Consider the following 14,211-nt stretch of genomic DNA (forward strand, 5'->3'; position numbering starts at 1 on the left):
TGTAACTCTCTCTCCCTGTCTGTTTCAGTGTGTAACTCTCTCTCCCTGTCTGTTTCAGTATGTAACTCTCTCTCCCTGTCTGTTTCAGTGTGTAACTCTCTCTCCCTGTCTGTTTCAGTATGTAACTCTCTCTCCCTGTCTGTTTCAGTGTGTAACTCTCTCTCCCTGTCTGTTTCAGTGTGTAACTCTCTCTCCCTGTCTGTTTCAGTGTGTAACTCTCTCTCCCTGTCTGTTTCAGTGTGTAACTCTCTCTCCCTGTCTGTTTCAGTATGTAACTCTCTCTCCCTGTCTGTTTCAGTATGTAACTCTCTCTCCCTGTCTGTTTAAGTATCTAACACTCTCTCTCCCTGTCTGTTTCAGTATGTAACTCTCTCTCCCTGTCTGTTTCAGTGTGTAACTCTCTCTCCCTGTCTGTTTCAGTGTGTAACTCTCTCTCCCTGTCTGTTTCAGTGTGTAACTCTCTCTCCCTGTCTGTTTCAGTGTGCAACTCTCTCTCCCTGTCTGTTTCAGTGTGTAACTCTCTCTCCCTGTCTGTTTCAGTGTGTAACTCTCTCTCCCTGTCTGTTTCAGTGTGTAACTCTCTCTCCCTGTCTGTTTCAGTATGTAACTCTCTCTCCCTGTCTGTTTCAGTGTGTAACTCTCTCTCCCTGTCTGTTTCAGTGTGTAACTCTCTCTCCCTGTCTGTTTCAGTGTGTAACACTCTCTCCCTGTCTGTTTCAGTATGTAACTCTCTCTCCCTGTCTGTTTCAGTATGTAACTCTCTCTCCCTGTCTGTTTCAGTGTGTAACTCTCTCTCCCTGTCTGTTTCAGTGTGTAACTCTCTCTCCCTGTCTGTTTCAGTGTGTAACTCTCTCTCCCTGTCTGTTTCAGTATCTAACACTCTCTCTCCCTGTCTGTTTCAGTGTGTAACTCTCTCTCCCTGTCTGTTTCAGTATGTAACTCTCTCTCCCTGTCTGTTTCAGTGTGTAACACTCTCTCCCTGTCTGTTTCAGTGTGTAACACTCTCTCCCTGTCTGTTTCAGTATGTAACTCTCTCTCCCTGTCTGTTTCAGTATGTAACTCTCTCTCCCTGTCTGTTTCAGTGTGTAACTCTCTCTCCCTGTCTGTTTCAGTGTGTAACTCTCTCTCCCTGTCTGTTTCAGTGTGTAACTCTCTCTCCCTGTCTGTTTCAGTGTGTAACTCTCTCTCCCTGTCTGTTTCAGTATGTAACTCTCTCTCCCTGTCTGTTTCAGTGTGTAACTCTCTCTCCCTGTCTGTTTCAGTGTGTAACTCTCTCTCCCTGTCTGTTTCAGTATGCAACTCTCTCTCCCTGTCTGTTTCAGTGTGTAACTCTCTCTCCCTGTCTGTTTCAGTATGTAACTCTCTCTCCCTGTCTGTTTCAGTGTGTAACTCTCTCTCTCCCTGTCTGTTTCAGTGTGTAACTCTCTCTCCCTGTCTGTTTCAGTATGCAACTCTCTCTCCCTGTCTGTTTCAGTATGTAACTCTCTCTCCCTGTCTGTTTCAGTATGTAACTCTCTCTCCCTGTCTGTTTCAGTATGTAACTCTCTCTCCCTGTCTGTTTCAGTATCTTACACTCTCTCTCCCTGTCTGTTTCAGTGTGTAACTCTCTCTCCCTGTCTGTTTCAGTGTGTAACTCTCTCTCCCTGTCTGTTTCAGTATGTAACTCTCTCTCCCTGTCTGTTTCAGTGTGTAACTCTCTCTCCCTGTCTGTTTCAGTATGTAACTCTCTCTCCCTGTCTGTTTCAGTGTGTAACTCTCTCTCCCTGTCTGTTTCAGTGTGTAACTCTCTCTCCCTGTCTGTTTCAGTGTGTAACTCTCTCTCCCTGTCTGTTCAGTATGTAACTCTCTCTCCCTGTCTGTTTCAGTGTGTAACTCTCTCTCCCTGTCTGTTTCAGTGTGTAACTCTCTCTCCCTGTCTGTTTCAGTATGTAACTCTCTCTCCCTGTCTGTTTCAGTATGTAACTCTCTCTCCCTGTCTGTTTCAGTGTGTAACTCTCTCTCCCTGTCTGTTTCAGTGTGTAACTCTCTCTCCCTGTCTGTTTCAGTGTGTAACTCTCTCTCCCTGTCTGTTTCAGTGTGTAACTCTCTCTCCCTGTCTGTTTCAGTGTGTAACTCTCTCTCCCTGTCTGTTTCAGTGTGTAACTCTCTCTCCCTGTCTGTTTCAGTGTGTAACTCTCTCTCCCTGTCTGTTTCAGTGTGTAACTCTCTCTCCCTGTCTGTTTCAGTATGCAACTCTCTCTCCCTGTCTGTTTCAGTGTGTAACTCTCTCTCCCTGTCTGTTTCAGTATGTAACTCTCTCTCCCTGTCTGTTTCAGTATCTAACACTCTCTCTCCCTGTCTGTTTCAGTGTGTAACTCTCTCTCCCTGTCTGTTTCAGTATGCAACTCTCTCTCCCTGTCTGTTTCAGTGTGTAACTCTCTCTCCCTGTCTGTTTCAGTATGCAACTCTCTCTCCCTGTCTGTTTCAGTGTGTAACTCTCTCTCCCTGTCTGTTTCAGTATGTAACTCTCTCTCCCTGTCTGTTTCAGTATCTAACACTCTCTCTCCCTGTCTGTTTCAGTATCTAACACTCTCTCTCCCTGTCTGTTTCAGTGTGTAACTCTCTCTCCCTGTCTGTTTCAGTATGTAACTCTCTCTCCCTGTCTGTTTCAGTGTGTAACTCTCTCTCCCTATCTGTTTCAGTATGTAACTCTCTCTCCCTGTCTGTTTCAGTGTGTAACACTCTCTCCCTGTCTGTTTCAGTATGTAACTCTCTCTCCCTGTCTGTTTCAGTATGTAACTCTCTCTCCCTGTCTGTTTCAGTGTGTAACTCTCTCTCCCTGTCTGTTTCAGTATCTAACACAACAAGCTCTCACAGTCTCTCTGCAGAATTAGACGTTCTCCCTGTCCGTTCTCTAAACGTAGAATGTTTTTGTTGCTCTGTATCGTTCCATTTATCCAAACGTCACATTTAGAAGTTATGCGTTAAGTTTTGGCACTCATTCTGAATGGTTAAGGTAATGGTTAAGGTTTGGGATTGGGTTAAAACATTAAGTTTTGGTACTCATTCTGAATGGTTAAGGTAATGGTTAAGGTTTGGGATTGGGTTAAAACATTAAGTTTTGGTACTCATTCTGAATGGTTAAGGTAAGGGTTAAGGTTTGGGATTGGGTTAAAACATTACGTTTTGGTACTCATTCTGAATGGTTAAGGTAAGGGTTAAGGTTTGGGATTGGGTTAAAACATTACGTTTTGGCACTCATTCTGAATGGTTAAGGTAAGTGTTAAGGTCTGGGATAGGGTTAAAAACTAAAATATAAACCAGTGTCTACAACTGGGATGGAACACGCAGCCTTCTGAGCCAGAGTCAGGGGATAACGCCTATACACCACCCCCGTCCAGAACAGCAAAATCCAAGCCTACCTGATGGTAATACCGCTCACTGTTGCCCCTAGTGGCCGGTTTTGAAAGCAATTCCCGATGTGCTCAGGACATGGATAGACATCCAATTTCGATGTAAATGGAGCATGTGGGGACAGCAGACTGGGATAGGGAGAAATTGAATATGCCCGTAAACAAAACACACCAGCCAGCTGGTCTGCGCATGCTCTGAGGACGCGGCTAGGGACCGGCAGCCTTGCGAGGGTTAACACGTTTAAATGTTTTACTTACGTCGGCCACGGAGAAGGAGAGCCCACAGTCCTTGGTAGCGGGCCGCGTCAGTGGCACTGTGTTATCCGCAAAGTGGGTGAAAAAGGTGTTTAGCTTGTCTGGAAGCAAGATGCCGGTCACGGCGACGTGGCTGGTATTCCTTTTGTAGTCCGTGATTTTCTGTAGACCTTGCCACATACGTCTCGTGTCTGACCCATTGAATTGCGAATCCACTTTGTCTCTATACTGACGTTTTGCTTGTTTGATTGCCTTGCGGAGTGAATAACTACATTGTTTGTATTCAGCCATATTCCCAGTCAACTTGCCATGGTTAAATGCGGTTGTTCGTTCTTTCAGATTCGCGCGAACGCTGCCATCTATCCCTGGTTTCTGGTTAGGGTAGGTTTTAATAGTCACAGTGGGTACAACATCACCTATACACTTCCTGATAAACTCAGTTATCGTGTCAGTGTATTCGTCTAAATTATTATAGTCACTAGTTACAGTTTGAAGCTTTCTCTTGATTGGGCATCCTGATGAAAGCCAGTAAATGTATGCGTGTTAGAATCAGAAAGAAGGAGAATAATCATTATCGGCGCACGTGCCTTCTTCCTTTCTCACCCACTTTTCATGTGTCTCTCCTCAGGCCGGTGGTTCCTGGTCCTCTGGCTGATGCCGTCCCCCGGGGTACGCCTCCTCCGCTCCTGGACATTGACGGGAGTCCGACGTATGCGGTGAGGGACCTGCTGGACTGCAGGTTCCATGGGGGACGGCTCCATTACCTGGTGGACTGGGAGGGGTATGGTCCTGAGGAGAGGAGCTGGGTTCGGCTGGGGATGTTCTGGACCCCAACCTATTTCGGGACTTCCACCGTCGCCGCCCTGACCGGCCCGTTCCTCGTCCTCGGGGTTGTCCTCTTGGCCGGCGACGTCCAGCGGCTGGGGCCGTGCATCGGGGGGGGGGGGGGTACTGTCACATCTCCTCCTGTTGCTCCCTTCCGGCGCTCTAATTCGCCGGTCTACTGAGCCACCGGTCTGAGAGCAACACCCTTCTTCCCCCGCGTCCAGACTTTCAAATCGCTTTGAGCCTCTGTATCAGCTGTGTTCTGCCGGGGGCTTGGGTGTTCCATCCATGGCTGTGGATGCCCCTCCAGCTACCTCTCCATGTGATAGTCAATCAACTGCCTGGGCACAGCCTGGACCACCGTGGCTCCCCTCCGCTGGGCCGTGCTCTCTGGATCAGAGCTCTGTCCCTTTGGCTGTTGTGGCCTGCACGCAGCCGGCGTCTCAGCAGCCCTCTTCTCAGGTTAGTTCTGTGTCTCAATCTGCTTCGAGACATGGCAGAGGCCGGATCATTCCAGCGATTGTGATAAGGAGTTCGATGGTGAGGTATATATATGTACCTGGGGCAAAGACTTTGTGTTTTCCTGGAGCAAAAGTTCAGGATATAACCAGGTTGCTTCCCGAGGCTGTGAGTCCGTCACCGGGGGGTGATACTGTCATGGTTCATGTGGGGTCAAATGACATTATGAAGGGCAGCTCAGAACAGCTGAAGATGGATTTTAAAGAACTGATTTGGGCTCTACTTAACACCAACAAACGCCCCATAATATCTGGCCCTCTGCCCTCCCTAAATCGTGGCATTGAACGGTTCAGCAGACTTTTAGCCCTCCATAACTGGCTACGAGACTATTGCAGCTCTGTGGGTGTAACATTTATTGACAATTTTGATACCTTCTGGAAACAAAGCTTGGATTATAAGGAGGATGGGATCCACCCAAATAATTAGGGTTCCTGGATCCTTTCACAGCATGCGTTGAAACAATAACTTATCATTGACCCAAGTCCAGCTCTGTCACATCTCTTCCCGTTGCTCCCCTCCGGTGCTCTGATTCGCCGGTCTACTGAGCCACTGGTCCCACCACCATCAAGGGCCTACAGAGCTTCCTGGGCTTCGCTAATTTCTACAGGCGTTTCATCAGGTCCTTCAGCTCCATAGCCGCCCCGCTCACCTCTCTCCTTCAGGGTGGGCCTCCGAAGCTGGCCTGGAACCCTGAGGCTGACTCTGCCTTCAAGAGGCTGAAGGAGAGGTTCACCACAGCGCCCATCCTAAAACACCCAGATCCATATCGTCCTTTCATCCTGTAGGCGTGGGTGCGGTCCTCTCCAAGCGGCACGGTAAGCCAGAGAAAATGTATACCTGTGCCTTTTTCTCTAAAAAGCTTACCCCCGCAGAAAGGAACTATGGAGTTGGAGACAGGGAGCTGTTGGCGGTGGTCCTCGCTCTGGAGGAATGGAGACACTGGCTGGAAGGCGTAGTCCATCCATTCTGAATTCTTACTGACCACCGGAATTTGGAGCACATACGGGCAGTGAAATGCTAGGTGGGCCCAATTTCTCATTCGCTTCCAATTCATTCTGTCCTACCGCCCAGGATCCCAGAATATGAAAGCCGACGCACTCTCCAGGATGCACCATACCGGAGAAGGAAGGATCTGGGGGATCCTGCCCCCGTCTCTCATCGTGGCACCTGTCGTTTGGGATGTGGACGAAGACATCCGCCTGGCAGCTCAGGAGGACCCAGCGCCTGCCAATGCCCCTCCGGGGCGCGTGTATGTACCCACCAGTGTCCGTGACCTGGGCGCACACCACCCTTACGGCAGGGCACTCTGGTATTACGCGCACCCTGCATTCTCTAGCCCAAAAATACTGGTGGCCCACCTTGGCTTCTGATGTCTCCTGCTATATCAACTCCTGTTCCGTATGTGCCCAAACGAAGACACCTCGGAACACCCCGGCAGGCAAACTAGTTCCTCTCCCAGTGCTTCAGCGACCTTGGTCACACCTGTCACCGACCTCCCACGTTCTGACGGCTTCACCACAGTCATGGTGGTCATAGATCGGTTCTCCAAATCATGCAATTTGTTGCCACTAACTGGTCTTCCTTCTGCTCTCCAGGTCGCTGAGGTCCTGTTCCAACAGGTCTTCCGGCATTATGGACTTCAGGAGGACATTGTCTCGGACCGTGGCCCCAATTCACCTCCCGAGTGTGGAAGGCTTTCCTGGAGAAGATCGGGGCCATAGCCAGCCTCACTTCCGGGTATAGGCCTCAGTCGAATGGGCAGGTGGAGCACATGAACCAGGAGCTGGGGAGGTTTCTTCGTTGCCACTGTCAGGACCGGCAGGGTGAGTGGGCGAGGTTTCTTCCCTGGGCAGAATATGCCCAGAACTCCCTCGTTCACTCCTCCACAGGGCTCACTCCCTTCCAGTGCATCCTGGGGTACCAGCTGGCCCTGGCCCCTTGGACACCCAACCAGACCGATGCGCCTGCTTCCACAGGGCCGGACAGGTCTGGGACGCCGCCCATGTCCATCTCCAGAGGGCCATACGTTAGCAGAATGACCAAGCCGACCGCCACCGCAGTGAGGCCCCTGTATTCCAGCCTGGAGATCGTGTCTGTCTGTCCACAAAAAACCTCCCTCTCCGCCTACTCTGCAAGAAACTGAGCCCCCAGTTTGTGGGGCCGTTTAAGGTCCTTCGGCGGATAAATGAGGTATCATACCGGCTACTCCTTCCCCCTCACTACCGTGTCTCACCCACTTTTCATGTGTCTCTCCTCAGGCCGGTGGTTCCTTGTCCTCTGGCTGATGCCGTCCCCCGGGGTACGCCTCCTCCGCTCCTGGACGTATGCGGTGAGGGACCTGCTGGACTGCAGGTTCCATGGGGGACGGCTCCATTACCTGGTGGACTGGGAGGGGTCCTGAGGAGAGGAGCTCGGTTCGGCTGGGGATGTTCTGGACCCCAACCTATTGCGGCACCATGAAGACCAAGGAGCTCTCCAAACAGGTCAGGGCCAAAGTTGTGGAGAAATACAGATCAGGGTTGGGTTATAAAAAATATCCGAAACTTTGAACATCCCACGGAGCACCATTAAATCCATGATAAAAAAATGGAAAGAATATGGCACCACAACAAACCTGCCAAGAAAGGGCCGCCCACCAAAACTCACAGACCAGGCAAGGAGGGCATTAATCGGAGAGGCAACAAAGAGACCAAAGATAACCCTGAAGGAGCTGCAAAGCTCCACAGCAGAGATTGGAGTATCTGTCCATAGGACCACTTTAAACCGTATACTCCACAGAGCTGGGCTTTACGGAAGAGTGTCCAGAAAAAAGCAATTGCTTAAAGAAACGAATGAGCAAACACGTTTGGTGTTCGCCAAAAGGCATGTGGGAGACTCCCCAAACATATGGAAGAAGGTACTCTGGTCAGATGAGACTAAAATTGAGCTTTTTGGCCATCAAGGAAAACGCTATGTTTGGCACAAACCCAACACCTCTCATCACCCCGAGAACACCATCCCTACAGTGAAGCATGGTGGTGGCAGCATCATGCTGTGGGGATGTTTTTCATCGGCAGGTACTGGGAAACTGGTCAGAATTGAAGGAATGATGGATGGCACTAAATACAGGGAAATTCTTGAGGGAAACCTGTTTCAGTCTTCCAGAGATTTGAGACTGGGATGGAGGTTTACCTTCCAGCAGAACAATGACCCTAAGCATACTGCTAAAGCAACACTTGTGTGTTTAAGGGGAAACATTTAAATGTCTTGGAATGGCCTAGTCAAAGTCCAGACCTCAATCCAATTGAGAATCTGTGGTATGACTTAAAGATTGCTGTACACCAGCGGAACCCATCCAACTTGAAGGAGCTGGAGCAGTTTGCCTTGAAGAATGGGCAAAAATCCCAGTGGCTAGATGTGCCAAGCTTATAGAGACATACCCCAAGAGACTTGCAGCTGTAATTGCTGCAAAAGTTGGCTCTACAAAGTCTTGACTTTGGGGGGGTGAATAGTTATGCACGCTGAAGTTTTCTGTTTTTTTGTCTTATTTCTTGTTTGTTTCACAAGAAAAAATATTTTGCATCTTGAAAGTGGTAGGCATGTTGTGTAAATCAAATGATACAACCCCCCCCAAAATCCATATTAATTCCAGGTTGTAAGGCAACAAAATAAGAAATATGTCAAGGGGGGTTAATACTTTCACAAGCCACTGTATAGACTACACTGATGATTCTCTGTAGCGGATAGACCATATCAGGATAGACTATACTGGACAGCTGGGTGGAGATAGACCTCCTCCTGGTTCTGGACAGCTGGGTGGAGATATACCTCCTCCTGGATCTGGACAGCTGGGTGGAGATAGACCTCCTCCTGGTTCTGGACAGCTGGGTGGAGATAGACCTCCTCCTGGTTCTGGACAGCTGGGTGGAGATAGACCTCCTCCTGGTTCTGGACAGCTGGGTGGAGATAGACCTCCTCCTGGTTCTGGACAGCTGGGTGGAGTAGACCTCCTCCTGGTTCTGGACAGCTGGGTGGAGTAGACCTCCTCCTGGTTCTGGACAGCTGTAGATGGAGATAGACCTCCTCCTGGTTCTGGACAGCTGGGTGGAGATAGACCTCCTCCTGGTTCTGGACAGCTGGGTGGAGTAGACCTCCTCCTGGTTCTGGACAGCTGTAGATGGAGATAGACCTCCTCCTGGTTCTGGACAGCTGGGTGGAGATATACCTCCTCCTGGTTCTGGACAGCTGGGTGGATTAGACCTCCTCCTGGTTCTGGACAGCTGTAGATGGAGATAGACCTCCTCCTGGTTCTGGACAGCTGGGTGGAGATAGACCTCCTCCTGGTTCTGGACAGCTGGGTGGAGATAGACCTCCTCCTGGTTCTGGACAGCTGGGTGGAGATAGACCTCCTCCTGGTTCTGGACAGCTGTACATGGAGACAGACTTCCTCCTGGATCTTGACAGCTGAACATAGAGACAGACTTCCTCCTGGATCTTGACAGCTGTACATGGAGACAGACTTCCTCCTGGATCTTGACAGCTGTACATGGATACAGACTTCCTCCTGGACTGCAGCGCATGTTGCAGTGTAAAGACGAGTGGCACTGCGGAACACTCAGGGCTGATCTGACAGAGACCTTCATTAGCCTACATAGAATGACATACCTCTATGTTCTACTAGTCCAATTAGAGTTCTAGAATTCCATACTGTATATCACTATGTTCTACTAGTCCATTTAGAGTTCTAGAATTCCATACTGTATATCACTATGTTCTAATAGTCCATTTAGAGTTCTAGAATTCCATACTGTATATCACTATGTTCTACTAGTCCATTTAGAGTTCTAGAATTCCATACTGTATATCACTATGTTCTACTAGTCCATTTAGAGTTCTAGAATTCCATACTGTATATCACTATGTTCTACTAGTCCATTTAGAGTTCTAGAATTCCATACTGTATATCACTATGTTCTAATAGTCCATTTAGAGTTCTAGAATTCCATACTGTATATCACTATGTTCTACTAGTCCATTTAGAGTTCTAGAATTCCATACTGTATATCACTATGTTCTACTAGTCCATTTAGAGTTCTAGAATTCCATACTGTATATCACTATGTTCTACTAGTCCATTTAGAGTTCTAGAATTCCATACTGTATATCACTATGTTCTACTAGTCCATTTAGAGTTCTAGAATTCCATACTGTATATCACTATGTTCTACTAGTCCATTTAGAGTTCTAGAATTCCATACTGTATATCACTATGTTCTACTAGTCCATTTAGAGTTCTAGAATTCCATACTGTATATCACTATGTTCTACTAGTCCATTTAGAGTTCTAGAATTCCATACTGTATATCACTATGTTCTACTAGTCCATTTAGAGTTCTAGAATTCCATACTGTATATCACTATGTTCTACTAGTCCATTTAGAGTTCTAGAATTCCATACTGTATATCACTATGTTCTACTAGTCCATTTAGAGTTCTAGAATTCCATACTGTATATCACTATGTTCTACTAGTCCATTTAGAGTTCTAGAATTCCATACTGTATATCACTATGTTCTACTAGTCCATTTAGAGTTCTAGAATTCCATACTGTATATCACTATGTTCTACTAGTCCATTTAGAGTTCTAGAATTCCATACTGTATATCACTATGTTCTACTAGTCCATTTAGAGTTCTAGAATTCCATACTGTATATCACTATGTTCTACTAGTCCATTTAGAGTTCTAGAATTCCATACTGTATATCACTATGTTCTACTAGTCCATTTAGAGTTCTAGAATTCCATACTGTATATCACTATGTTCTACTAGTCCATTTAGAGTTCTAGAATTCCATACTGTATATCACTATGTTCTACTAGTCCATTTAGAGTTCTAGAATTCCATACTGTATATCACTATGTTCTACTAGTCCATTTAGAGTTCTAGAATTCCATACTGTATATCACTATGTTCTACTAGTCCATTTAGAGTTCTAGAATTCCATACTGTATATCACTATGTTCTACTAGTCCATTTAGAGTTCTAGAATTCCATACTGTATATCACTATGTTCTACTAGTCCATTTAGAGTTCTAGAATTCCATACTGTATATCACTATGTTCTACTAGTCCATTTAGAGTTCTAGAATTCCATACTGTATATCACTATGTTCTACTAGTCCATTTAGAGTTCTAGAATTCCATACTGTATATCACTATGTTCTACTAGTCCATTTAGAGTTCTAGAATTCCATACTGTATATCACTATGTTCTACTAGTCCATTTAGAGTTCTAGAATTCCATACTGTATATCACTATGTTCTACTAGTCCATTTAGAGTTCTAGAATTCCATACTGTATATCACTATGTTCTACTAGTCCATTTAGAGTTCTAGAATTCCATACTGTATATCACTATGTTCTACTAGTCCATTTAGAGTTCTAGAATTCCATACTGTATATCACTATGTTCTACTAGTCCATTTAGAGTTCTAGAATTCCATACTGTATATCACTATGTTCTACTAGTCCATTTAGAGTTCTAGAATTCCATACTGTATATCACTATGTTCTACTAGTCCATTTAGAGTTCTAGAATTCCATACTGTATATCACTATGTTCTACTAGTCCATTTAGAGTTCTAGAATTCCATACTGTATATCACTATGTTCTACTAGTCCATTTAGAGTTCTAGAATTCCATACTGTATATCACTATGTTCTACTAGTCCATTTAGAGTTCTAGAATTCCATACTGTATATCACTATGTTCTACTAGTCCATTTAGAGTTCTAGAATTCCATACTGTATATCACTATGTTCTACTAGTCCATTTAGAGTTCTAGAATTCCATACTGTATATCACTATGTTCTACTAGTCCATTTAGAGTTCTAGAATTCCATACTGTATATCACTATGTTCTACTAGTCCATTTAGAGTTCTAGAATTCCATACTGTATATCACTATGTTCTACTAGTCCATTTAGAGTTCTAGAATTCCATACTGTATATCACTATGTTCTACTAGTCCATTTAGAGTTCTAGAATTCCATACTGTATATCACTATGTTCTACTAGTCCATTTAGAGTTCTAGAATTCCATACTGTATATCACTATGTTCTACTAGTCCATTTAGAGTTCTAGAATTCCATACTGTATATCACTATGTTCTGCTAGTCCAATTAGAGTTCTAGAATTCCATACTGTATATCACTATGTTCTACTAGTCCATTTAGAGTTCTAGAATTCCATACTGTATATCACTATGTTCTACTAGTCCATTTAGAGTTCTAGAATTCCATACTGTATATCACTATGTTCTACTAGTCCATTTAGAGTTCTAGAATTCCATACTGTATATCACTATGTTCTACTAGTCCATTTAGAGTTCTAGAATTCCATACTGTATATCACTATGTTCTACTAGTCCATTTAGAGTTCTAGAATTCCATACTGTATATCACTATGTTCTCCCGAGTGGGGCAGTGGTCTAAGGCACTGCATCGCAGTGCTAGCTGTGCCACTAGAGATCCTGGTTCGAATCCAGGCTCTGTCGTAGCCGGCCGCGACCGGGAGACCCATGGGGTGGCGCATAATTGGCCCTGCGTCGTCCAGGGTAGGGGAGGGAATGGCCGGCAGGGATGTAGCTCAGTTGGTAGTTTGCCAGGGTTGTGGGTTCAATTCCCACGGGGGGCCAGTATGATTTTTTTTATTTTTTATAAAACATAATAATGTATGCACTCACTAACTGTAAGTCGCTCTGGATAAGAGCGTCTGCTAAATGACTAAAATGTAAATGTTCTACTAGTCCATTTAGAGTTCTAGAATTCCATACTGTATATCACTATGTTCTACTAGTCCATTTAGAGTTCTAGAATTCCATACTGTATATCACTATGTTCTACTAGTCCATTTAGAGTTCTAGAATTCCATACTGTATATCACTATGTTCTGCTAGTCCATTTAGAGTTCTAGAATTCCATACTGTATATCACTATGTTCTGCTAGTCCATTTAGAGTTCTAGAATTCCATACTGTATATCACTATGTTCTGCTAGTCCATTTAGAGTTCTAGAATTCCATACTGTATATCACTATGTTCTACTAGTCCATTTAGAGTTCTAGAATTCCATACTGTATATCACTATGTTCTACTAGTCCAATTAGAGTTCTAGAATTCCATACTGTATATCACTATGTTCTGCTAGTCCATTTAGAGTTCTAGAATTCCATACTGTATATCACTATGTTCTGCTAGTCCATTTAGAGTTCTAGAATTCCATACTGTATATCACTATGTTCTACTAGTCCATTTAGAGTTCTACAATTCCATACTGTATATCAATATGTTCTGCTAGTCCATTTAGAGTTCTAGAATTCCATACTGTATATCACTATGTTCTACTAGTCCATTTAGAGTTCTAGAATTCCATACTGTATATCACTATGTTCTACTAGTCCATTTAGAGTTCTAGAATTCCATACTGTATATCACTATGTTCTACTAGTCCATTTAGAGTTCTAGAATTCCATACTGTATATCACTATGTTCTACTAGTCCATTTAGAGTTCTAGAATTCCATACTGTATATCACTATGTTCTACTAGTCCATTTAGAGTTCTAGAATTCCATACTGTATATCACTATGTTCTGCTAGTCCAATTAGAGTTCTAGAATTCCATACTGTATATCACTATGTTCTACTAGTCCATTTAGAGTTCTAGAATTCCATACTGTATATCACTATGTTCTACTAGTCCATTTAGAGTTCTAGAATTCCATACTGTATATCACTATGTTCTACTAGTCCATTTAGAGTTCTAGAATTCCATACTGTATATCACTATGTTCTACTAGTCCATTTAGAGTTCTAGAATTCCATACTGTATATCACTATGTTCTACTAGTCCATTTAGAGTTCTAGAATTCCATACTGTATATCACTATGTTCTACTAGTCCATTTAGAGTTCTAGAATTCCATACTGTATATCACTATGTTCTCCCGAGTGGGGCAGTGGTCTAAGGCACTGCATCGCAGTGCTAGCTGTGCCACTAGAGATCCTGGTTCGAATCCAGGCTCTGTCGTAGCCGGCCGCGACCGGGAGACCCATGGGGTGGCGCATAATTGGCCCTGCGTCGTCCAGGGTAGGGGAGGGAATGGCCGGCAGGGATGTAGCTCAGTTGGTAGTTTGCCAGGGTTGTGGGTTCAATTCCCACGGGGGGCCAGTATGATTT

Source organism: Coregonus lavaretus, assembly GCF_964263955.1.
Source record: "Coregonus lavaretus genome assembly, chromosome: 11".
Lineage (NCBI taxonomy): Eukaryota > Metazoa > Chordata > Actinopteri > Salmoniformes > Salmonidae > Coregonus > Coregonus lavaretus.